The sequence below is a fragment of the Chlorocebus sabaeus genome, chromosome 13 (genome assembly GCF_047675955.1).
Source record: "Chlorocebus sabaeus isolate Y175 chromosome 13, mChlSab1.0.hap1, whole genome shotgun sequence".
Classification (NCBI taxonomy): domain Eukaryota; kingdom Metazoa; phylum Chordata; class Mammalia; order Primates; family Cercopithecidae; genus Chlorocebus; species Chlorocebus sabaeus.
This window is the reverse complement of record NC_132916.1, coordinates 42,834,305-42,858,687: the sequence shown is the minus strand read 5'-3', so window position 1 is coordinate 42,858,687 and position 24,383 is coordinate 42,834,305. Positions and strand designations below refer to the sequence as shown.

Below are 24,383 nucleotides of genomic sequence, written 5' to 3'. Positions count from 1 at the left end.
AGTTTGGGTTGTTACCTTTGTTGTCATCTACAGCCAAATGCAGCCAAAACTAAGTTTATTTTCTCTCCTTGTCCTCCTTACAAATGCTTAGCAGGTCTGAAGTTCTCTTTGTTGACAATGGCTCCATCCTCCTGTCAGCTTTCTATGATCCTAACCTTGTTAAACCTTTTCCTCTATCATTTTGTCCAGAAAAATCACTAATTCCTTGATTCCTTGTCCTACAGGATTTTCAAAGCTGTGCACTGTCTCTGTTCTCACAGGTTCAGACCAGCTTGGACCTAAGCATTGTTATTTAGACAATGGAAATAGCCTTATTGGTCTCTTGCATCTAGCTTTCTTGGTCAGACCATCCTGGCCAGCAGCAAACATTCTTTTCATCACTTGCCTGACAAATTTAAATCAGGATTACTCAGCAAGCATTCTGTCAGCTTATTACTCATCTCATTGTCTTGTATGCCTTATTGCAGCCATCAAACCCTTTATTGTTCCTTCCTTTAACCACATCCACTTCTGAGGCATCCACACACTCTTCTGCCTGCCACTTTCCACCAAGTGATCCATGTCGTCCCTTTCCAACACTGCCCAAGATTGTCCTTTGTCATGAAGTTTTCCAAGAGTATATGTGATTTCCCAAAACTCTCTTCAACATCCTTTGATCCCTTAGGCACTGAATTGTACAAAATAACCAAAGGTGGAAATTAAAAATTTACATGGAATTTTGTTTGTACTTCTACCCTCACCATAAATTGTTCAAGCTTCTTTTGTGCAAGAGTAGGGTCTCCATTTTGGCACCACACCCAAACCTCAGGTGGTCTCTACACACAGGTCAGGTTTCCATCAGCTCATGCTTTGTCCAGTGTCATCTTTAAAAAGCTCCACATCTTCCTTTAAAACACTAAAGTCAGAAGATCCTTTCCTGTGCTATGTAACTGAAACTTCTCTTGCTGGATTTCATCCACCCACTCAACAACTTGATCTTATTTATAAAGACTTTCCTCTGTAAGGAAATCATTGACTCTAAATCTGAGCTTTAAAATAATTCTTTCTTTTTCCTAAATCTTACTTACATGTTGAATGGCAAAAAAAAAAAAAAAAAAAAAAAGGATTTGAGATTTTTAAAAAGCAATTTTTGTCTGCAGACAGACAAATTGTGAAACTGTCATCCTGGAGTTAAGATGCCCATTAAGCTATTCAATTAGAATATGTTTATTTTGTTAAGAACTTGATATTTGTTAGGTAGATTCATATATTATATAAACTTATCTTCACAATAATGCTTTGTGATAGATTTCATTATCCTCATATTGTAGACAATGAAACCAAAGCTCAACACAAGGTCACCAAGCTACAGGTGGTAGAGCAAGATTGGTGCTCCGGTGTCTAGCCATCTAAGCCTGGTGTTCTTTCTTACTCCTGAGCCCACAGCCTCTGGTTAGCTCCAAGCCTCCTAATGAGAAGGAGGTGAAGGACCACACTGCATGGCTGACAATGCTGCTGAGGTCAACAGACCTGTAGGCAATGTGCCATTTTGGTCAGATATTTAATTCCCAAATGGATTTGGAATTATTTCCCCGTGTTCCATTCAGTTCCACTGTTTTGTCTATTTATGAGTTAGTGTACACTTTTAGTTATCAAAACTTTATATTTCAGCATCTGGTAGAGCTAGTTCCTCCCTCATTAGATTTTTTTCCCTTCAGATTTTTCTTTGTGCTTTGAATCAACTTATCTAGTTCACAAGAGCATTATGAAATTTTTATCATATAGCAAATTTATAGCTTAAATCAGGAAAGTTGACATCTTTTTTAATTTTTGAAACAGTTTCGCTCTTGTCGCCCAGGCTGGAGTGCAATGGCTCGATCTCTGCCTCCCAGGTTCAAGTGATTCTCTTGCCTCAGCCTCCCAAGTAGCTGTGATTACAGGCATGCACCACCATGCCCAGCTAACTTTTTTGTATTTTTTTTTTTTTTAGTAGAGATAGGGTTTCACCATGTTGGTCAGGCTGGTCTTGAACTCCTGACATAAGATGATACGTCCGCCTTGGGCTCCCAAAGTGCTAGGATTACAGGTGTGAACCACTGTGCCCAGCCAAGAGTTGACATCTTGATAATAGTTTGCATCTTCCTAAGAGAACAAATAGATTTTTCCATCTGCACTAGTGTTCTTTTGTGTTTCCCAGTACTCATGTCTTTGTGGCTTTCCTAATCATAAAGGTAAATCTTTCTATCACTTTTTGAATCGTGTTTCAGTGTTGCTTTCTTTCCCTCTCTCTTCTCTCTTTCAAACAGCACATACAGCCACACATACAAACTTCATTGACAGAGTCATCAAGGGCATTTGAAAGAAATTGAAGAAAAAGGTCCAGGTCCTTTAATGACAGGTACATGATAAAGTGTTCTTTCTCTCTGGAGGAGCATGGCAGTCTGAAACACTCAGCAATCATAGGCTTCATGATGCAGGGACTTTTGTGTTTTGTTCATTGTGGTTTTTCCAAGTGCCCAGGGCAGTACTTGGCACATAGTGACACTTAATAAATATTTGTTGAGGGAATGAATGAAAAACCCAGTACATGCCTCCCCAAATTCTGCTGAAAAGCAGTTATGTTCACCACCATACTATCGATACCTCCCCAAATCCCACCGAAACAAGGCCTTTGGTTTATATTTTCTGGCAGCTGAAACTATGGGTATTTTGTGGTAGAAAGTCTGTTGAGAAGAGAAGCAGTATATAGAGTGTTATCGTCTTCCCATGTTGGTTAGACTGACCTATTTCTCCATTAGAGTATTAGTAATAAATGCCCAACACTTTACTGAAAACAAATAACCATATTCCATTTTTGCTTCTTAGAAAGCCTTGAGATTCACACTTACACAATGATGACTTCCAAACTCCATCCTGACAGATACTTCTTGAGCTGTCATAAGGCCTATGGAGAACATCTGGTCAATGTGTAGGTTAAGTTGTCAGTGAACAATTATGGTGCCTCTGAGCCATGTTATAAAGCAAGGCATTGGGCCTCTCCAGTGCTGCAGCGTGTCTGGGCTGTGTGGGATGCAAAGTGTGTGCAGGAAACACAGTCACACTGTGGTTTTACACGGAAGCTCAGGTTGCCTCTTATGAATATGCATGATGGGGCTGGATCATGCTCTTGCCACTTGAGTTTACTTGAGCTTAACTTAACCCCCACATACCCATTTCCTGCCTATCATTTGAAGACGTTCCTTGAGGAGGTTTGAAAAAGTGAGTTGTTTCTCCAATTGTGGAGCATTTTCCTTTTTTTTTTCTCTTAAAGATGATGACAAACTGCACCCTGATTTATTTTTATTCCCTGTAAGTCACTTACTAGTCTTATTTTATAGATAATATTTTATACCTCTTGCTTAGAAGCAGACGAGAAAGTTCAAGGGAACACCCCCTGCCACAGAGGAAAAGTACTCCGATCTAGACTGCTATGATGGTGTCCTTGCTGGAGTCCTGATAAGCAGCCCTGTCAGGGGGAAAGGAACAGATGGCAAATGGTCTTTGCAGAGCAGAATTTAGAGTGCTTTTTTCTTTGTTTTAGAAGTGATTGTTACTCTGCATTTACTGTGAGCTCTGCGTACTCCTGAGAATGCAGAAAATAAGCTGGAAACTCTTTCCTATTCTTCATAAAACAGGTCACTGGATGTAAAGGGTACTTGGCCAACTGGGAGCTCACACACACACACACACACACACACACACACACACACACACACACACGCCAATTGTTGTTACCGGTTATCTTTATGAGAGGAAATGGGGGAGGGGAGAGGAGCTCTAGCTGCTCTGTTGCCAAAAGGCAGTGCTCCAGAAAGCCGAGGGGAGCCGCATGCGCTGGGAAATGCCAGCATGTGTCGCTCCCCAATCTGGCGTACACGCTGAACTCCTGTTTGACATACTTTACAAAGCAGACAGGGACTGGCAGGGGTGTTTCCTCTGGACAGACATTAATGAGTGAGGAAATGGGCAAATGCAGGTTGCTATGCAGTTGTTTTGCTGTTGATGTGGGAGCAAAGCCAGACAGCACTTAGACTCCGGGAATGCTCTCATGATTTCATGGAGGTCCCTACCCTCCCATACGAGAACTCATGCTCATGGTTTTTCCTTTAATGACAGCAGTTGGGGAGAAAATGTGCCTTCATCTAGATATGCTGCTCTTGTTTCTCCTTGGGCTGTCAATCCCTTTCTGAGATCTGTTAGGTACAAAATTCTATATTACCAGTTTCAAATGAACTGTCTGTTTTGTTTGTTTGCTTTTAGTGTTAGTCATGCTTTTTCTATATAACATTCATGTTTTACAAATTGCTCAACACTGTTTTTGGCATTTAAAGTTCATGATTTAAGAGCTGATGGTTTTGCCTTGTCATTAAATGGTGAAATAACAGGGTTAAAGTGAGGTTAACAGGATTTAGAACCCCTATTTGACCAGAGTGTTTCTTTCTCCTGAAAAATGGTGGGGAAAAGGCAGGGAGGAAGGAAGGAAGGAAAAAAGTCTATTCAAGGAAAAAATCTTAAATAGGTGAGATTATTGACTGAATTCAAGTTTATCTGCGCTAAACCTTTCAATATGCTGTTCCCATGTCATACTTTATTGATTCAACACATAGCTTTCAAGAGTATGTTCTGTGCCAGGTATAAGAGAAAAACAGCATTTTGGCTACCATTTTAATAATAGACTCTTTTAATTCTCTTCCCAAAAACTAAGTTCTTTTTTCATTGTGTATCTCATATTCTATCTCCACTGCCACCAGAGTAATTAGAGTACCTGTGACTTTTATTAACATAATTTTGTTTTGGGAAAAGTTTATGGGTTATCTTTTCCCTATATCCGGGTATCTTTATTCTGTTCAGCTGTCCTGGACCACACAACTTAATCCAAGGCCTTGGAAGCATGTTGTATTGTAGTCTTGCAAATTTGTTTTTCAGCGAAGTCTTTGCAGCCTTTCATCCCAGGCCCAGATTGCTTCTAGACACCTCACTCATGAACTCCAGTTGCTTGTGTATTCACCTGTCTCCAGATAGGCTGTGAGTAACTTAAGGGCAGGGCCTGTGCCTTGTTCATCTGTGAAGCGATGGCAATATAGTCAGAACTTAATAAATACTTGCAGGAAGAAGTGAATATTCCCAAAGATATCTTTGTCTACATGTTCCAGTCTTTTGGACTTCTATTTTACAGGATTGAACTCTAAGAGTTAGTAGGTTTGTCAGTTGAAGTCTATATATGCTTTTAAATTTTAGTAAAGGTTGCCAGATTGTTCCCCCCCGCCCCCCAAAAAAAACAAAAAACAAAAGCAACTCTTTCTCCCATATTTCCACCAGTAACAGGTTGTATTGGTCTTTTAGATTTTTGCCAGTTTAGTAACTATAAAGTGATATTGCAAGTTTAATTTTTATTTTCCTGGCTGTAAGTTGAGCTTGAGTATTTTTATATATGTTCGTTGGTTCAGATTTGCTGTTCTGTGAATTAAGGTTTTACGTATTTTGCCTATTTTAATACATAAAAGTTTGCACATATTTAAATATATTTACAAGCAAAAAACAACTCCTATATCTAAAAATTTCAAGCCACTTTACCTAAAAATTTCTATGTATCCTACAGAAATACTTAGATATATAAACAAAAATAAATGTATAAGCATCTCATTAGCACATTCTTTTTAATAACAAAAAATGAAGTTTAATAAAAAGAAAGTAGTTTAGTAAGTTATGGTGCTTCCTTATTGTAGAATAGAATGTGGAGCTAAAAAGAATGAGTTAAGGCCAGGTGCAGTGGCTCATGGCTATAATCCCAGCACTTTGGGAGGCTGAGGCGGGAGGATCGCTTGAGCCCAGGAGTTTGATTCCATCCTGGGCAACATGGCAAAATTTTCTCTCTACAAAAATTACAAAAACTAGCCTGGCATGGTGGCGCACACCTGTAGTCCCAGCTGCTAGGGAGGCTGAGGTGGTGGGAGGATCATCTGAGCCTGGGAAGTTGAGGCTGCAATGAGCTGAGATTGTGCCAGTCTGGGTGACAGAGTAAGAGCCTGTCTCAGGAAAAAAAAAAAAAAAAAAAAGCAGATGAGGAGGAATATGAGAAGCAAACACAGGAGGACTGCTGGGACCAGCCTGGAGGGACCAGTAGTTGGGGTCACAGAGATGGAATGCCATCCATGGCAGAGTTGTGATCTCTCTCCAGGAGAGATAGCCTGGGCTCAGACAGGGAGACATGAAGATGAACTCATTCAAGGTTGGGGAGTTGCCAGGCCAATGAGGGGCAAGGGAACTGAGATACTGAAGAGAGTGGTTAAAGGGCTGGCTCGTGAGAGCTCCATGGGGTAGGGAAGCAATGAAGTGAGGAAGACACTAATAGGGAAAGAATTCTAGGACTGGAATCACAAAGCGAGAGTCTTTTTGGGGTGTGGGAAAAGTAGCTAAGTGAGAAGTGGAAGAGAAGGGGATTGTGATTGGAGAGAAAATAGACCACAATGGTGAGGAGGATGGAAAGGAAAAAAGGACTTAGATGTTCAAAAATGTAAGAAAAGAAAATATGACATGGTGGTGTTGCCTGATATCTCAAGTTGAGAGAAGAAAAGTTAAAAGAGAATTGAATACTGGAAGACAGTGAAGGTTTTGTATAATTTAAAGTAAGTGGTACATAAAATAAAACTTCCAGGAGGTTCAAATGTATGTTTCATCAGTTGAGGTTACCCTATGATAAAAGTTGAAATTATATTAAAACTTTCTGAAACTGTCAGAAGACCTAACATCTCAAAGGGGCTCGATTCTAGAAGGAAAACTAGTAGCTTGCCAATTGTAGTTCTGGCTAGGCATTCTTAGAATACCTTAGAGTGGGTTTTAGTCTTATAGGGTTTCTGCTTTCAGAATATCAACAGGTCTTGACAAAAAAACTTTTGAAATTTCCCTCTTCCGAAATGCTCCATCTGTATTTCAGGACAGTGATGGAAATGCATAAGCTTCATTTCTGGCACTTTGATTGATGAACTTAGACTTTAATATGAAGAAAACCACTGTTCTTCTATCTAGAAAATGAAACTAAAAATAATCCCCTTGTCAGAGTGTCTGTGTTCTGTGGTTCAATTTAAGGCAACTTATTGAGTATTCATTACATGCTGGATACAAGCCCTTCTCTGACAGAGAGCACTACCTGAGGAGCTGGGACACACACCTACGTGGAAGGCTGTGATACTTCTTAAGAAGCAGCTCTCAAAGCTACCCAATTAGCACAGTGCTCACTGTAGGCAAAAAGCTGAGAGCAACAATGTGGGGGCAGACTTAGCAGGAAAGGCCTGCCAGGCATTGCATAAATGCAAGAGGACAGAGAAAGAATTCACACCAGGGAAGGAAATTATTTATGGTATTGCAAGGGTGAAAAGATTTTTTTCAAATCTGGTATCTCTTACTCTGCCCTAGTGTTTGGACATACGGAGTTACCATTCCCATTAAATTATTAAAATGTGCCAGAAGACTTGGAATCCCTCAAGAACATGTTGTGAGAAGAGCTAACACACCTCCAATTATGCCTTTGGCACAAGTGTCATGTCAGATTGATGTCTGGAAAAGGATTGATATTTGGAAAACCACATAATGATTTCTTGTATTGTTTTATCCTTCATTTTGTGCAAATCACACTTACCACACCATTAGTAGCTTCCTCACAACTCAACAATATAAGGATATGTTAAGAGGGACTTGCTAGCTAACTTGATCCCTAATGGAAACCCTTCACTAGGGAGGGCTGGATTTGATTCTGGGGTCAAGGCAAACACCCTTCAATGAGCCCATGCCACGCCTTGTAACTATATTTTAAACATTTTCATTGTTCCTTCTGCAGAAATTATATCTCTTCCTCCCTTCTGCAAATTGTTTTAGCCCAAAAGGATATTTTGTGCTTATTTAGTGTTATCTCACAGTCTGGGGCAATTATCAACAAAACAAGAAGTCAAAATCTAATAAGGAAAGGCAGGATATGAGAAGGTATGCATCTCTGCTGCATGAAGAGAAGACAGCAGCACCTCTCGTTTTCTTTTAGAGACCATTCGGCCCCATGAGTTTATTAAAACAGAAGAAATAAGTTGAGAATGGAAAGGGGTGTGTGGGTGACATGGTTACTTAGCAACAGGGAAGCTTCTGGCTGATGTTCTGAATTGAACAAAGAAAAACAGGACAGCAGGGAATAAAGGAATGGGGGAAAAATGAAAGGGAGTAAAACAGATGTGGTTGGGAGAGAGGGCTAAGAAGGGGTGAAAAATAAAAGTCAGGGAAAAAGCATGAACAGAAATATGGTAAATACTTAGAAACAGGAAGACTGTGAATTTTTAAAAATGGGGGAAAAAAGCCACTGAAAGAAAGGTAAAAATAGCCAGAAGGGTAAGAAAACATCTGCAGTGGAAGCTGCTAGGCAAATGGAGGAATAAAATGCCCCAGTGCCATGAACTCTTGCTTAAAACTAGGCTCTTCTGGCCGGGCATGGTGGCTCAAGCCTATAATCCCAGCACTTTGGGAGGCTGAGGTAGGAGGATCACTTGAGGTCAGGAGTTTGAGACCAGCCTGGCCAAGGCGGTGAAACCCTGTCTCTACTAAAAATACAAAAATTAGTTGGGTGTGGTGGCAGGCACCTGTAGTCTCAGCTACTTGGGAGGCTGAGGCAGGAGAATCACTTGAACCCAGGAGGTGGAGGTTGCAGTGAGCAGAGATCAAGCCACTGCACTCCAACCTGGGCGACAGCGCAAGACTTTGTCTCAAAACAAAAAACAAAACAAAATAAACAAAAAAAACCCACTAGGCTCTTTTGTGGTGTGTGAGGTCACACCAGGGTGCTCCTGAGGCAAGGGGCCCAGAACAAACCCCAAGCCACCAGTCTGTTGAGTCCACTCAGAAAATGAACCAGTAGGCAGGGTAGCTCCAGGGATATTTTTATGGTATTTTATTATAGGCATGAACTCTTAGAATGACCCTAAAATAGCATGCCCCAAAAAGGAAATTCCAAAAGAATTGGATGTTAGTCAAGAAAACTTCTAATTTCATCTTTGATTCCTCCAAAGAGCTTAGTATAATGTCATAGCCCAGAGTAGGTCAATAATTACAGATAGGTATGCCTTTCCCAGTGACTTTGCCATGCCGGTTACATGATATCTTGTAGGCATGTGTGTGTTTATTTATATTACGTGACAGGTATAGTTTGCTTCTATATTTGTCTCTTAAAAGGGCCACCATGTTTCCTAGTCCATCCTCTATATTTTTTGATCATTCACATATGTGTATAAATAATTTTTGAGCATTTGCTCAACAGAGATATATTTTTATTCATGAATTATATACATGTATTATCTAATAATACATGGGTCATTAGAATATGATGTACATATTAAGAATGATGAGATACAGATAACATTAAATACATTTTAAAAATTTTAATTGGTTAAAGATTTTATTTTATTAATGGAGCTTTCACCTCCTCATCTTCACTTTCATTTCCCCACACAACCCTCACCCAAAAGTACCTACCAGATATTATAATACAAGAGCATGTGGTAGGCACTCATAAAGCATTTGCAGTAAGCAGGAGTGGAATAGCATTTTCCCAGTCCCTGCTCTGAGTCATCGCATTATATTTTACAGGGATGCAAGGAGTTACCTTCTTATATTTCACTCTCATAGAGATTATATGCTATTTCTGTTTTTCTGCATATAAAATAGGACTGAGTTTTAAAGTTATTCCTCTTTGAAAAAGTTATCTGGTGGGGCCTGGTGGCTTATGCCTGTAGTTCCAGCACTTTGGGAGGCTGGGTGGGAGGCTCACTTGAGGCTAGGAGTTCAAAAAACTTTTATCTGTAATGTTTGATTTTTAATCAAGTGTGGTTGAATAACAACATGCTTTTTAATTGGCTTTTTCCCCAAATTCCAGTAAAATGATAGCACAATGAATCCTTATGAAAGGGTTGGTATATCAGTTTTTTATTACTGCATAAAGACTACCTCAAAACTTAGTGGCTTAAAATAACAATGTATTTGTTCAAAAAAGACAAAAAGAAAAGAAAAATACATAAGCAAATAAATAAAATAAAGAACTACAGAAATAACAAATTAACCCTCTCCCCACATCCCACCCAAAAAACTGATTTATTTGTCTTGCTAAGTTTTCTTGAGGGCTTGTTCAGAAGTCACAAATCGTCACTTCTGCAGCATTCTATTGGTAAAAGCAAGTTATAACGACAGCTCAAATTTAAGGGGTAGTAAAATAAACTCCAGCTCTTTTTTTTTTTTTTTTTTTTTTTTTTTTTTGAGACGGAGTCTCGCTCTATCGCCCAGGCTGGAGTGCAGTGGCGCGATCTACACTCACTGCAAGCTCTGCCTCCTGCGTTCATGGCATTCTCCTGCCTCAGCCTCCCGAGTAGCTGGGACTACAGGCGCCCGCCACCATGCCCGGTAATATTTTTGTATTTTTAGTAGAGACAGTGTTTCACCGTGTTAGGCAGGATGGTCTCAATCTCCTGACTTCGTGATCCGTCTGCCTTGGCCTCCCAAAGTGCTGGGATTACAGGCGTGAGCCATCGCACCCGGCCAACTCTAGCTCTTGATGAAAAAAGTTGTAAACAATTTTGTGACTCTTTTTAATTCACCACATTTGAAAAATGTTAACTTGTTTTAGAAAGTGTAGGTTTTATCAAAAGGTCTACCGCACTTTGGGAGGCCGAGGTGGGTGGATCACGAGGTCAGGAGATCGAGACCATCCTGGCTAACACGGTGAAACCCCATCTCTACTAAAAATACAAAAAAAAAAATTAACCGGGCGTGGTGGCAGGCGCCTGTAGTCCCAGCTACTCGGGAGGCTGAGGCAGGAGAATGGCGTGAACCCAGGAGGCGGAGCTTGCAGTGAGCCGAGATAGTGCCACTGCACTCCAGCCTGGGCGACAGAGCAAGACTCCGCCTCAAAAAAAAAAAAAAAAAAAAAAAAAAAAAAAAAAAAAAAAAGAAATGCACACACTACTTTTTTCTCCCACTTGTTTCATTTCAACTACTTTGTAACTGAAATTGCAATTAATTGTTTTTCTTTTTGAGATGGGGTCTCCCTCTGTTACCCAAGCTGGAGTGCAGTGGTGCAATCACGGCTCACTGCATCCTTGACTTCCCAGGTTCAAGTGATCTTCCTACCTCAATTTTCTGAGTAGCTGGGACCACAGGCGTGTATCACCACACCTGGCTAATTTAAAAAATATTTTGTATAGATGGAGTCTCCCTATGTTGCCAAGGCTAGTCTTGAACTCCTGAGCTCAAGCAATCCTCCTACCTCAGCCTCCCAAAGTCCTGGGATTACAGGCGTGAGCCACTGTGTCCAGCCAAAATTTTTAAAATTTAGGTAAATAAGAGGTAGTCATTTTGTAGGTATATATCCAATTAGTCATAGTGAATGATTAAAAAAAAAAAAAAAGAATAGAATTTCCACCAGAAAGTAAAAGCCCTATTATGCCAAAGCAGAGCTATCCATGGAGAGTAAATATAAAGCAAAATATTAATGCATTTGTTTCCAAGATTGAGCATTAGCCCTAAAATGCTATATTACTGTTATTCTTCTCTGCCTACTGGGTGAGAGAGAACATTTTTAGCTTCAATAGATGTTCCATTATATGGACCTTTTCTCTTCCTCCTTCCTAATAGAAACCCCAATTGAGAAACCTTTTTTATAACAGGGGCTCAAGAATTACACAGGTATCTTAAAAGGCACTTTGGTGGTTTTCATGTACTGGGGTAAAAAGAGAATACTCTGTGGTTGAAAAGGGCTCCTGATTTCAATAGTGACACTAAGATGGAAAAGGGCAAATAATGGCACCTAACTGGCAAATTTACGGTGGGCATGCTCATTATAATAATAGCAGTAGAGCCTGGGTACGGTGGCTCACGCCTGTAATCCCAGCACTTTGGGAGGCTGAGGCAGGCAGATCACTTGAGGTCAAGAGTTCAAGACCAGCGTGGCCAACATGGTGAAACCCCGTCTCTACTAAAAATGCAAAAATTAGCTGGGCGTGGTGGTGCGTGCCTGTAGTCTCAGCTACTCAGGAGGCTGAGGCAGAAGAATCGCTTGAACCCACGAGGCGAGATTGCAGTGAGCCGAGATCATGCTATTGCACTCCTCCAGCCTGCATGACAGAGCAAGACTCCATCTCAATAATAATAATAATAATAATATTAATAATAATAGTAGCAGTAGAGCTGGCATGGCATTCAAAATAATACATCCTTCAAACATCTCCAGTAATCTTTTACATATAATGGATTTACAAGGAAAAACAGATGAGCAGCCCACCAGGGGTCTAATTCAGTTGAGTATTGGAAAATCCTCCAGGATTAGTGGCTATAGCTTTGGTGTTGTGTTCTTGAACTCAGTCGTTCTGGTGGTGTCTTTTTATTTTTTTTCTTTTTTGAGGCAAGGTCTTGCTCTGTCGTCCAGTCTGACATACAGTGGTGTGATCACGGTTCACTACAGCTTTGACCTCCTGGGCTCAAGTGATCCTCCCACCTCAGACTCCTGAGTAGCTGGAACTTCAGGCACATGACACCATGCTCGGCTAATTACTTATTTTTTTTGTAGAGATGGGGGTCTTGCTATGTTGCCCAGGCTGATCTCAAACTCCTGGGCTAAAGTGATCCTCCCACCTCAGCCTCCCAAAGTGTTGGGATTATAGGCATGAGCCACTGCACCTGGCCCATGGTGCCCTTCTGATACTTGCCTCTCTAGTCCTTCCAGTGATTTTGTAAGCACTTCATTCTGTCTTAAGACTCTTTGTATTTAAAATACTTAGAGTGGTCCACTGCACTGAACACAAATGCATTCTAATAAGCCCCTGAACCCTCGCTAGGATTATTTTCAGTTTCTGGGCATATTATTAGTAAAAATGACCTCAGCAAATGACAGAATTCTGACACTGACCCTCTGACCTATAGAATGGAGTCTAACACAGTTATCATGGTTCAGAATGACTTTGTGAAAGCTCAGGGGATTACCTTCACTGTCAAAATAGTAAATCAAAAAGTATTCTATTATATTTCATTGAAAAAATTACTGTAATTTTTTTTTTTTTTTTTTTTTTTTGGCACTACATTCCTGGGGAAATCATAGAGCTGAAGGTCACTGTGCTTCCTATCACATCCCCACTTAATTCTTCAACTGCTGGCTAGTGAGAAAGATGGATGAGTCTTAGATAATTCCAGGGGATAATTGTAGGCTAAGTCAAGTGGTAACTTGTCTTTCAAGTATATATGATCTTTCAAATGTAGTCTCCTTATCACAACGAATCAAGACACACTGTGGGATATCGATTGCAGCTTTCATCTGGACAATCCTTTTTTTTTTTTTTTTTCCTGCTTCAACAAACAGAGAAAGAACATCAGAAGTAGTATGACTTTACCTAAAACAGCAGAACTATGTTTTCAACTCAGAGTTATGTTACTTCTCTATTCTCTGTGCCGTAAGTTGCTCTAAAGGAACTTTGTCATATCATCCAGGGCTGTGTTGAAGATAATATTATGATGACTCTGGAGAACAGAAAGTGACTAGTATTTTAGATTAAGACCCTGCATGCCAGAAAGTAGAAATAAATCTCATGATAATTCAGTGATATTTCTTGGGATCCAGTGTTGCATGACGTGAATTTATCCTTTCAGTGTCAAGAACAATTTATTTCTCACCTCTAGAAAAAAGTACTATGATGGATGGTGTTCTCTGGATTTTAGAAGCAACATATATCACATGTTGTATGACCTTTAGCTCCTTTTTTTGAGTTATCTGAAAGGCTGACAGCTTTGAGTAGGGCCCAGAGGAAGGTTCCAGCTGGTCCAGGCTGCAGCTTTTTTTATATGGCCCTTAGGACCCGGTGGGACCAGTGGTACTCAAAAATCAAATGAGTCTGCAGAAAGACTGAATATAAAGTTTGCAGCAGGAACGTCAGGGTTTTAGAGCAAAGCTGTACCTTCTTCAGTGAGTAGCCATTCATTCTTCTTTGAAGGAATAGCACTTGGCTTAATACTGGGCCCTGATAGAAACCAGGTGACTATGAAACACAAGATGCCTATCATGAAGTGAATGTTATCTGATCTACCCAGCTGTAAAGTCAGACATATTCAAGTGGAAATAGTATATACGTGAGTGCATCTGAGCATGTCCTGAGAGCTCAAGTTTCACATACTGATGGCTTTTCTTCCTGGCATTCATCCTCATGCCACACCGCCACCTCTCCACCAGCCATCACGACTTCATGAATAGTTCTCTATTACAAGTTAATTGAAGAAAACTAGCATAGTTTACATATAGTTCTGAGAGTAAGCTGGCATCACTAAAAGTGAATGTACAAAATAGATTACTGAAGTGCTACTCAGTTCCACTCAGTCCCACCAAAGTGAAGGTGGAGAAGGAAAATTATCCTAGTATGCAGAGCTTGAGTGGTATATCGTCCTTGATTTTTCTAGCAAAGAGAGAAATGCTGATGGACAGTAACAAATAGTTTGGTCAGATTTTCATAGAAGTGGAAAGAAAAAGACCAGAGGACTGGTGACAAGTATCTGGATGGGTCTCAAAATGGGACTATCATATGAAGACATTTGGGATTCATATAAATGTGACAACATTGGTTGTCAATCCAGTAGCTATACCCCTTCTTTGTGAACAAAACTTCAGATTTGTACAGGTGTCCAAGTTCCTCCATGTGACTTTATGCTCCAGAGAAGGCTGACCACACCTCTACCCTTGCAGATGAATCAGCGAGTCTAAGTGATCATGGTGATTCTATTCCCCTTGTGAGCCTCAAAAAGGGCCATACAAACCCATTTTAGCCAATGAGAAATTGAAGGGAGTCTGCTGTGGGGTTAGTTCAATGGGGGTTTATCTACTAAAATGCAAACAATAGATAGTCCCCTTTTCTGCCTTTAGATGTTAGTGTGAAGATGTGTCTCCTGAAGCACCTTAGTCTACTTATGACTATGAAAGACGCTAAGGTAATATGCTCAAGATGGCAAAGCGAAAAGATGGGAAGGACCTGGATCCTTAATGAAATTGTTGAACCATCTAATCAACTACCTCTTGAGCCACCGTATCTTAGAGAACTTTTTAACATATGAAGTAATAAATTCTTAAGTGTTTATATCAACTGTCCAAGGTTTTTATTTTTTTGAAGTCAAAAATATCTTAACTGCTAACAACAACAACAAAAAGCCCTCTGGAGGCTTAGTAAGCTGGTGGACAAAATAATCCACCCTGCAAATGTTAGTCAATCTCCTTCCCCATTGATCCTGGGGCTCACTCAATGGGCTCATGAAAAAAGTGTCTACAGCAACTTGGATGCAGAGTATGCACAAGCTCAACAATATGGACTTTCCATCACCAATGCTGGCTGTCACTGCTGAGTGCCCAACTAGATAGCAGCAGAAGTAAATCTTGAACCTCTGACATGATGTCATATCCCAGGAGGCCATTCAGCCACAGGGAGGCAGGTTAATTTATTGGCTGTCTGTCATCAGAGAAGAGACAGAAATTCATCCTTACTGTAGTGGTTATTCTGGATTTGGATTTTATTTTCCTATCTAACATTTCTTTTTATTTTTCTTTCTTTTTTTTTTTTTTTTTTTTTTTTTTGAGACAGAGTCTCCCTCTGTCACCCAGACTGGAGTGCAGTGGCATGATCTCAGCTCACTGCAACCTCCCGGGTTTAAGCAATTCTTCTGCCTCAGCCTCCCGAGTAGCTGGAATTACAGGCATGTACCACCACATCAGGCTAATTTTTGTATTTTTAGTAGAGATGGGTTTTCACCATGTTGGCTAGGCTGGTCTCGAACTCCTGACCTCAGATGATCCGCCGACCTCGGTCTCCCAAAGTGCTGGGATTACAGGCATGAACCACTCTGCGCCCAGCCTCCTAACATGTCTATCTAACACTTGCTAGTACAACCATCCTGTATATACTAAATACCTCGTACAAAGGGGGATCATATCTGATTTGCCCAAGTCAGTTCCAGTTTACTGCTGTTGTCCTGGTGTAATTAGTAGCCCTCATCACCCTCAAAAGCACTCCAGTTCAGATGACAAATTATAAAGGCATCTTACTTACACACCATCATGGTATCTTGTACACATTACTTTTGATCTGGACACTCATTTTTAATTAAACAACCAGTAGAGCTTATGCTTATGACTTACCATATGTTTATTAACTAGAAATAGACAAACAGTTATAAGACAAAATGCAAAATTGTGACACTGTCCTTTAGAATGTGACATATTCTCTGAACCAGTAGTTCTCAAAAGGTGATCCCAAGACCAGTGACATCAGCATCGCTTGGGTGCTTGTGAGAAATGCAAATAATCTAGCTTCATCCTAGAACTACTGAATCAGGAAGTCTTGGAGTGGGCACAGCAACTGATGTTTAAACAGACCCTCTAAAAAGTATTGGTGGACATTAAAGTTTGAGAGCCACTGCTCTGAAATATCAACCAAAAACTGTTGCTCTTTTTCCCTCATAGCCACAATACATCCTAAAAACCAAGCTGTGGAAGTAGGAGTTGGTCACTCATTATTACTTATAATGATCCATTTGCAAATTATTTGCTTCTCATTTCTGTAATTCTGAACCTTGCTGGTTTAGAGGTTTTAGTACTTCAAAAAGAAGATGCATCTACCAGGGGAGAAACAGTATTCCATTGAATAAGAAACTGAGATTGCCATTTGACCATGCTTATATCTTCTAAAAACTTGGTAAGCAGGAAAAAATGGTTTACGCTATTGGATTAAATGATTGATCATGTCTATAGAGAGTAAATGGGGTTGCTTCTAATGTTTAGAAGGAAAGAGTATGGGTGGAACAAAGAGGGTCTCTGGGGTACCTTCCACACTGCCATGTCTACAATAAAAATTTAATGAAACATTTCAACAACCTTACATACAGGACTTACATACAAAACCTTACATACAAAAGGACTACCTTTTGGCTCTGATCCCTTAGTAATAAAAGTCTAGGTCACTCCACCAGGGAAAGAATACTGACAATCCAAGATATGGACTGGAGGGAAAGGGAACATGGGATGGCTGGTGAAATAAGGAATTTGTTGCTCTATGGCAACTGCCAATTTGTAATCAATTGCAGAAACGCATATTGTGGTATCTGCCCCCACCTTTTTTTCCGTATTATGTACTGTATTTCATTGATTCTCCAAGGCATATTTATGTACCTTTATTTCTATGAAAGAAAACCACTTCCCACTGAACTATGATGTGATGCTACTTGCTTTCACTTAGAATTTTTATTTTATACCTCGAGAGAGATATTTTGGGGTTTTAGACACAAATTTCCATCACATGTCACTCTTCTGCATACACTAAAATTTTTCTAAAAAATCAGTTAAGGTACTACTAAGGCAATGAGAATTACATCACAATTGCTGCCCAGTTGATAGCAATTATACGATGCTATTGATTGATTTCAGACATGGTAGATTATTGGAAAAATGTGTTTTAAATTGGTAAAATATGACACATATTTATATTTTAACTAATTTTCCTTTTATATTTTCTTTCTGTCCATTATTTTATATTAAGTGGTGGTAATGAATCTGAACAATGTAATCCATAGTTTATATCAAGATGGGATTATGATTGAACTGGGAAATGAATGAACATCATTACCCAAAAGTTCTGGACTTGAAGCTGGATACAGTAACTGATTACATATTGGTTTCTCTTGGGAGAGCAGTTGAGTGTGTTTTTTGCTGTTTCGGATATATCTGCATCATATTAGGTAGACACATAAGTAAAGATAAATAAAAAAGAGAATAAATGTAGTTAGGCAGTCAAAGGTATGGACTGTAGTGGTCACTGTTTCTATGTTTTTTTTTCTCTTCCTTCTGTTTGGGAAATTCCTCACCTCCTTTTGAGTCTTGCTGGAAGTCAAACTTCACCATTCACCCCAGAAACCCCAAATGCTAGATACTTACTTTCCAGTCCTCCATGCAACATGGGTATATACTCTAGATTCAAACCCATGGACTTTGAAATTGGGGGCTAATTTTGCAAATAAGAAGAGAGAAGGGAATATTTCTGCTTGTGACTGTAGCAGCAATGTCTAGTTTCTAAAGATAGCATGGCCAGCCACATCTACAGCAGTATCCAACACGTAATGCTAACAGTGTCAACTGGGCCAGCTGTGATATCTGATGCTAAGTGGCAGCAGCAGCAGTGTCCACATAGGACCAGCTTTGTGATATGATTTTGGTTGCATCTCTGGGTGCAGAACCTCTGAGCCCGTTTGCTGTCCTGGACAGTGCAGGCTAACCAATAGCCTTTCAATAAATCCTTTTTTGCCCAAATCAGGCAGAGTCCATTTGTGTTGTTTGCAGTGAGGCTCCCTGGATGACATAGATCTTCTGTATCATAAGATATTGTTCCAAAAAATTATTTTTGCAGCACTAACATTGGTTTCAGAATGAAATGTTTCTTTGTGAGTTTTACTTTTTGATAATATTAAAAGTTAAGAAAGACAAATGTTCATCCACCTACCAGTAATATTGTATGGGTCAATCTCCTGCTGGTATAAAAAATTAAGGAGGAAAATAACTCTTTAAACATGTGGAACTTTTAAAGAAATGTATTAATAATTGACTCAATGAAAACAAAATATGAGGTTTGGAAATGGAAAATAAAAGCAATTCCTTCCATAAAGCTGTGGTGCTAGCCCTTCACTGTACTTGCTACTGTTCCAGAGGAGCAAATGGGCAGCACTCTTAGTCTCAAAGGGATTTTTAAAATTTATCACTGGACTATTATTGTTTATAAACTGAATGTAGTAATTTCAGCTGTTTTTCCAACAAGTTGGGTTAGAGGTCTCTGCTTTCCTTCTGCCTCATCTCAGCAGCTGGATCACATGAGTCCCACCTTCAGAATCTGTCTATGCCTCTTAGGCCCAATCCTAATCTGAAGTAAGAATTTAAATAACCCCAACCTTACATTTTGGCCTACTATGTGCTGGGCATGCTTCTAAGTAACAAGGGTGAGGCATCATCCAAAAGACACAAAGTTCAAGCTTTAGTGGAACTTCCTAATGATTTCCTGCCTGCCAGCAAAAATCCCTGAAGCCCCCTTCTATCAATATATCTATACTTCCATCAATGTATCTATGTCTTGTTTCTTCTGCCCTTAACTAGCTCACTGCAGCCTCTTCCCAAATCTGAAAGTGTGGTGGGAAGTCTTCATAGATTTTTAGATTAAAAGAAATTGAGCATTATTGGTTTTCTAATTTGGGATGTTAATCTTTTTCTTTACTTTAGATGTCCAATTTTATGCTTTCATATAATTGGCATGATACATTTATGCCTTCCTTAATTAAATAAAACCCAGATGTTTCAAAGTCGTCAATGAGAGAGCATCTCTTCTTGATAGGGGAGGTTGACCTTACAGTTCCAACTCCTAGCTCTAAACACTCTCCTCAGGGATTATTTTTACTATATCACCTGCAGGCCTCGAAAGGCAAAAACTAATGCCCTGCTTTCAGTGCTTTGTCCCATATATGGACATACAGTTCTTCCTTGCATACCGTTTAGTTCAACTGAGGCTGACGTGATGCCCAATTAAGCTTTACTGGAGGTTAGAATGTAACAAAATGGCAGCGAGTACTAAGAGTAGGACCATGAAATTAAATACTCTAACATATATTGAATAGCTTATTCATCTTCAGTTTTTAACCCATTGCAGGGCTCTTTCCTTTCTTTCTTGAGGTCTGTTTCTGCAAGTACATATTCTCAAATATTTGGCCTTGTCATCATTAAGACCCAGAAAGGGATGGCAGCTTCCATATACTCAGCCTTGTCCCCTCACCCTGAGTTGCTACCTGAGGGCCTCCCACCTCTCCAGATAATTGATCCTAGTAATAACAAGCTTCATGGAGGAAGAAAAGACATCTCTAGGGACATAGCCTAACCCAAGCAATCCTACTCTGAGTAGACATAGCAAGTATTAGGCCTCTTCCAAGAGCAGGTAACAAAAATGTATCTCAAAGTTGCTTAAGAAAAATAAGTCATGTAATTTTGCAAAGAAAAATTCTTTGTTTAAGAAAATGGAAAAGACAGATCTTGTTTGCTTCACGTGTGGCTGAGCACAGAGGTTTAAATGATGCCTGTCTTTTGCCTTTTTTTTTTTTTTTTTGGAGATGGAGTTTTGCTCCTGTTGCCCAGGCTGGAGTGCAATGGTGCAATCTCAGCTCACTGCAACCTCCGCTTCCTGGGTTAAAGCGATTCTCCTGCCTCAGCCTCCTGAGTAGCTGGGATTACAGGCATGTGCCACCACACTGGCTGATTTTGCATTTTTAGTAGAGACGAGCTTTCTCCATGTTGGTGAGGCTGGTCTTGAACTCCCAACCTCAGGTGATCCACTCGCCTCAGCCTCCCAAAGTGCTGGGATTACAGGCGTGAGCCACCGTGCCTGGCTAGAGACGGGGTTTCACCATGTTGGCCAGGCTGGTCTTGAACTCCTGATCTCAGGTGATCCACCTGCCTTGGCATCCCAAAGTGTTGGGATTATAGGCATGAGCCATTGCACCTGGCCTCCTTTGTCGTTTGACACAGACTTTTACTCCTTGTCTGTCTTTTTCTCTTTTTCAGTCTCTTTCTTTTAAACTGTCTCTCCCTCTTTCTTTTTATCTTTCTCCTTTCTTTCTTTCTTCTTTCTTTCTTTCTTTTTTTTTCCTGAGACAGGGTCTCACTCTGTCACCCAGATGGGAATGCAGTGGTGTGATAACAAATCACTCTAGCCTCTACCTCCCAGGCTCAAGCGATCCTCCCACCTCAGCCTCCTTAGTAGCTGGGACCACAGAGAAGCCCTACTATGTCTAGCTAATTTTTTATTATTTGTGGATATGAGGTCTCAATATGTTGCCCAGGCTGGTCTCCAACTCCTGGGCTCAAGTGATCCTCCTGCCTCTGCCTCCCTAATCCCTGGGATTAGAGTCATGAGCCACTATGTCCAGCCCTTTCTTTTCTTTCTATTGAGTCAACTTTAAAGAAAAATTCCCCATATTTTGGCAAAAATGGCCACCAGCAGCTTTGGATTTATGTTTAACTACAGCAATCCCAATGAAAAGAAAAAGATGTAACCTCTCTCCTAATGGTTTCAGCAAAATTGCATGGCTGGTTGGGCCATTATGGCTCCCTGAACCAATCCTGGAACTGATGGTGGAGTGCAGTGATTGAGCAACCAATCCTGGAACTGGTGGTGGAGTGCGGTAATTGAGCAGTCTGGATGATGGACTCACTCCTGTGGAAGGGACCATAATGCCACCAGATTGAGAGTCCGGCCAGGGAGCAGAGAGGTATTTCCTTAAAGGAAAAGCTTCAGGTCATTCAAAAAGTTAGAGATCCATGTATAATATGGTATTCCCAATATTCATTCTGAAGATTTGGGTATAAAAGGGCAGGAGAGTATTAGAGTTATAGTTAGACATGACAAATTTGATATGGTCTGCAAGTCAGACACAGAAGAATGAGGAATCATAAATTACAAGATTGTTTCAGTCGTAAGCAAACTGAGGCATTGTATCAATCACCAAAAGTGTAGAAAATGGTCTCCAAAGTATTAGGGGAATCTGCATCCTAAACAAGATGAAATGCCAAGACTGCTTCAGGGATAAAGAGTTGCTTTTAAGTAAACTGAGCTAATCAGAAGGAAGGAATCTGGGCCAGGCATGGCGGCTCATGCCTGTAATCCCAGCATTTTGGCATATCAAGGCAGGAGGATCGCTTGAGGCCAGGAGTTCCAGACCAGCCTGGGCAACATAGTGGGATCCTAGCCCTATTAAAAAAATAAATAAATAAAAATAAAAGAAGGGAGGGATCAGCATGTAAAACTATACCTGGGACAAGAACTGCAAATAACTGACTTCACTGAAGTGGGGAAGATAATGTACTCTTATAAGCAAAACATATTGTGAACAGATAAGAATGTATCCCTATTGCAATTCATCTCTTTTTATTAATCTTACTAAATGCTTGAATGAATGAGTTGTACTCATGAGGCTTCAAAACTAAAACAAAATGGTTGGTTCTTCTGCTGGTTGCAGGTTACAATTACCTTAGCTTGGAAATGATAAGGCTGAGTTGGTTTAGTGATGAAGAGGAGATCATATTCACAAGCACTGATCAATTATTTATTTTAGCACTGTAGTCATTAATTTATTGATTTCTCATTCCACAGCAAATCTAATGAAGCAAAAAACTCCTTAAATTTTTTTTTCTGCTACATTCTGTAGTAGAAAGAATTCCCTATCTCTTCTCATTCCTAACAGAATAGAGGTTTTGAGACCATTTTCCTCACAAAACACTTGAAACAACCTATGAACAACTGAAAGGTTGAAGGTTTGAAAATAAGCGAATGGACAATAATTTTCCTTACCAAATAAGAATCATCAAAATTATTGCATATGAAGTTACATGCGCATCCTAAAGTAGGAAGTTAAGAACTCAGAATTTAACTTGAAATATTTCAAGCTTAAATTTGAACAATTATTTTACAAATTTTTTTAATGATGTAACTCATAGGCCTAATTTGGCTACCCCTGAAAGCAGAGGTTGAGACAAAGACTTGGCTACAGGTTGTGTGTAGTGGGGAGGTAATCCCAGAAAACAGAAGTAAGGGAACAGGGAATATGACATAGGAGGAGAAGTCGGTACAAGAAGGTGTTATTGAAGTCTCTGCTGAAAGGAAGAGCGCATCAGTTCTGCTGGGACTTCTGGGAAGTGTAAATGTTTTCCAGAGCTTTCTGTTTGAAGGAAGTGTGGATGAAGGTGGTTCCCATGTTGGTTGATGGCTGATAGTTGTACTGGGGAACGTAAACATGGTCCTGAAGTGGTCCACACACATGCCCAGTGGCTCTGGGGCATAAGAGAGGCCCAAGGCTGAAAAATAGAATAATTCTTTAGCTGTGTGAGGTGTGCCCCTGTCAATGAGGAGGTGAGCCTGAGCTCCTAGGGAACTCTCACTGCAGCTGCAGCTGAAACAGGAGTGGGCCAAAGAAATGGAAATGAGGCTCCAACATACCTGCTACATCAAACAAATAGATGTGAGGACCAAATCTGGCTCATGATTTGTCAGTATTAGACTTGTGGTCAGTTGGCTTAGAAATTCACAAACTGATAAGAGTGCAAAAGGTTTACTGGAAAATAAATAGACAAATAAAAATATAAATTTACACACGGAATTCATTGCATGATCAAACTGACTTCTCAGAGATTCTAGGGATAAAGTACAGAACTGTAAAACAAGGGCCAATTTCTGCTCTTCATTTCTGCATTAATTTAACAAATTTAATGAACATTTACCATACGCTAGGTGCTGGAGTTACATCAACGAAAAAGATAAAGCACCTGCCCCATGGAGCTTGCATTCTGTTTGGGAGATAGTCAGCAAGCAATAAGTTTCGGACTTTTCAGTTAAAAATAAAACAGAGGACCAGGTGCTGTGGCTCACGCTTGTAATCCCAGAACTTTGGGAGGCTGAGGCAGGTGGATCACCTGAGGTCAGGAGTTTGAGACCAACCTAGCCAACATGGTGAAACCCGTCTCTACTAAAAATACAAAAATTAGCCGGGTGTGGTGGCAGCCACCTGTAATCCCAGCTACTTGGGAGGCTGAGGCAGGAGAATCACTTGAACCTGGGAGGCGGAGGTTGCAGTGAGCTGAGATCATGCCATTGCACTCCAGCCTAGGTGACAAGAGTAAAACTCCGTCTCAAGAAAAACAAGGTAAGGTAGTATTGTGAGAGATATGACTGCTGTTTTAGATAGGGCAGGCTTCAAAGGCTTCTCTACATGAATGACATTTGAGGGGAAACTTGGATGAGAAGGATTGAGTCAAATGAATATCAGGGAAAATTATTCTAGGCAAAGGAAATAGACTGTGTATGAGCCCTGAGGTCAGAGTAAGCTTTTATGTTTGAGGAGCAACAAGATTAATATGAGTGAAGTTGAGGGTGGAGAAGTGGTTACGAGATAAAGTTAGACACGTCAGCTGAGGTCAGATGAGGTAGAGTCCTGTGGCTATGGAAAGGCATGTAGGCTTCATTCTCAGTGTGATGGGAAAACACTGGGAAATTTTAATCAGATGAGATGTGATCTGATTTTCTGTTTTTAAAAGTCCATTCTGGTTGCCATGTGGAGAGTGTGTATGTGAAGTTTTGGATCCTAGAATTGTAGAACACAACAGGCCTAAATATTTGTGTTTTCCATGAACAGGTGGATCTCTTAGTTATGTTTTGCTTGAAATGCATATAGGCATCCACACAAAGACCTCAACACACAAGTGTTCTTGGCAGAATTACTTAAAATAGCCAAAAGGTGGA

The 24,383-nt window shown here is 40.2% G+C and overlaps 1 protein-coding gene across 2 annotated transcripts in view; it reads left to right on the top strand.

The window, feature by feature from the left end:
* Window positions 1-3,215: 3,215 nt before the first annotated feature.
* CEP85L (centrosomal protein 85 like) overlaps window positions 3,216-24,383 on the top strand; it is a 233,494-nt gene continuing 212,326 nt past the window's right edge. For both annotated transcript variants that reach the window (XM_073022433.1, XM_008007220.3), the window contains exon 1: window positions 3,216-3,237. The gene's annotated coding sequence lies outside the window, so the exon portion shown is untranslated. The remainder of the gene's footprint in view (window positions 3,238-24,383) is intronic.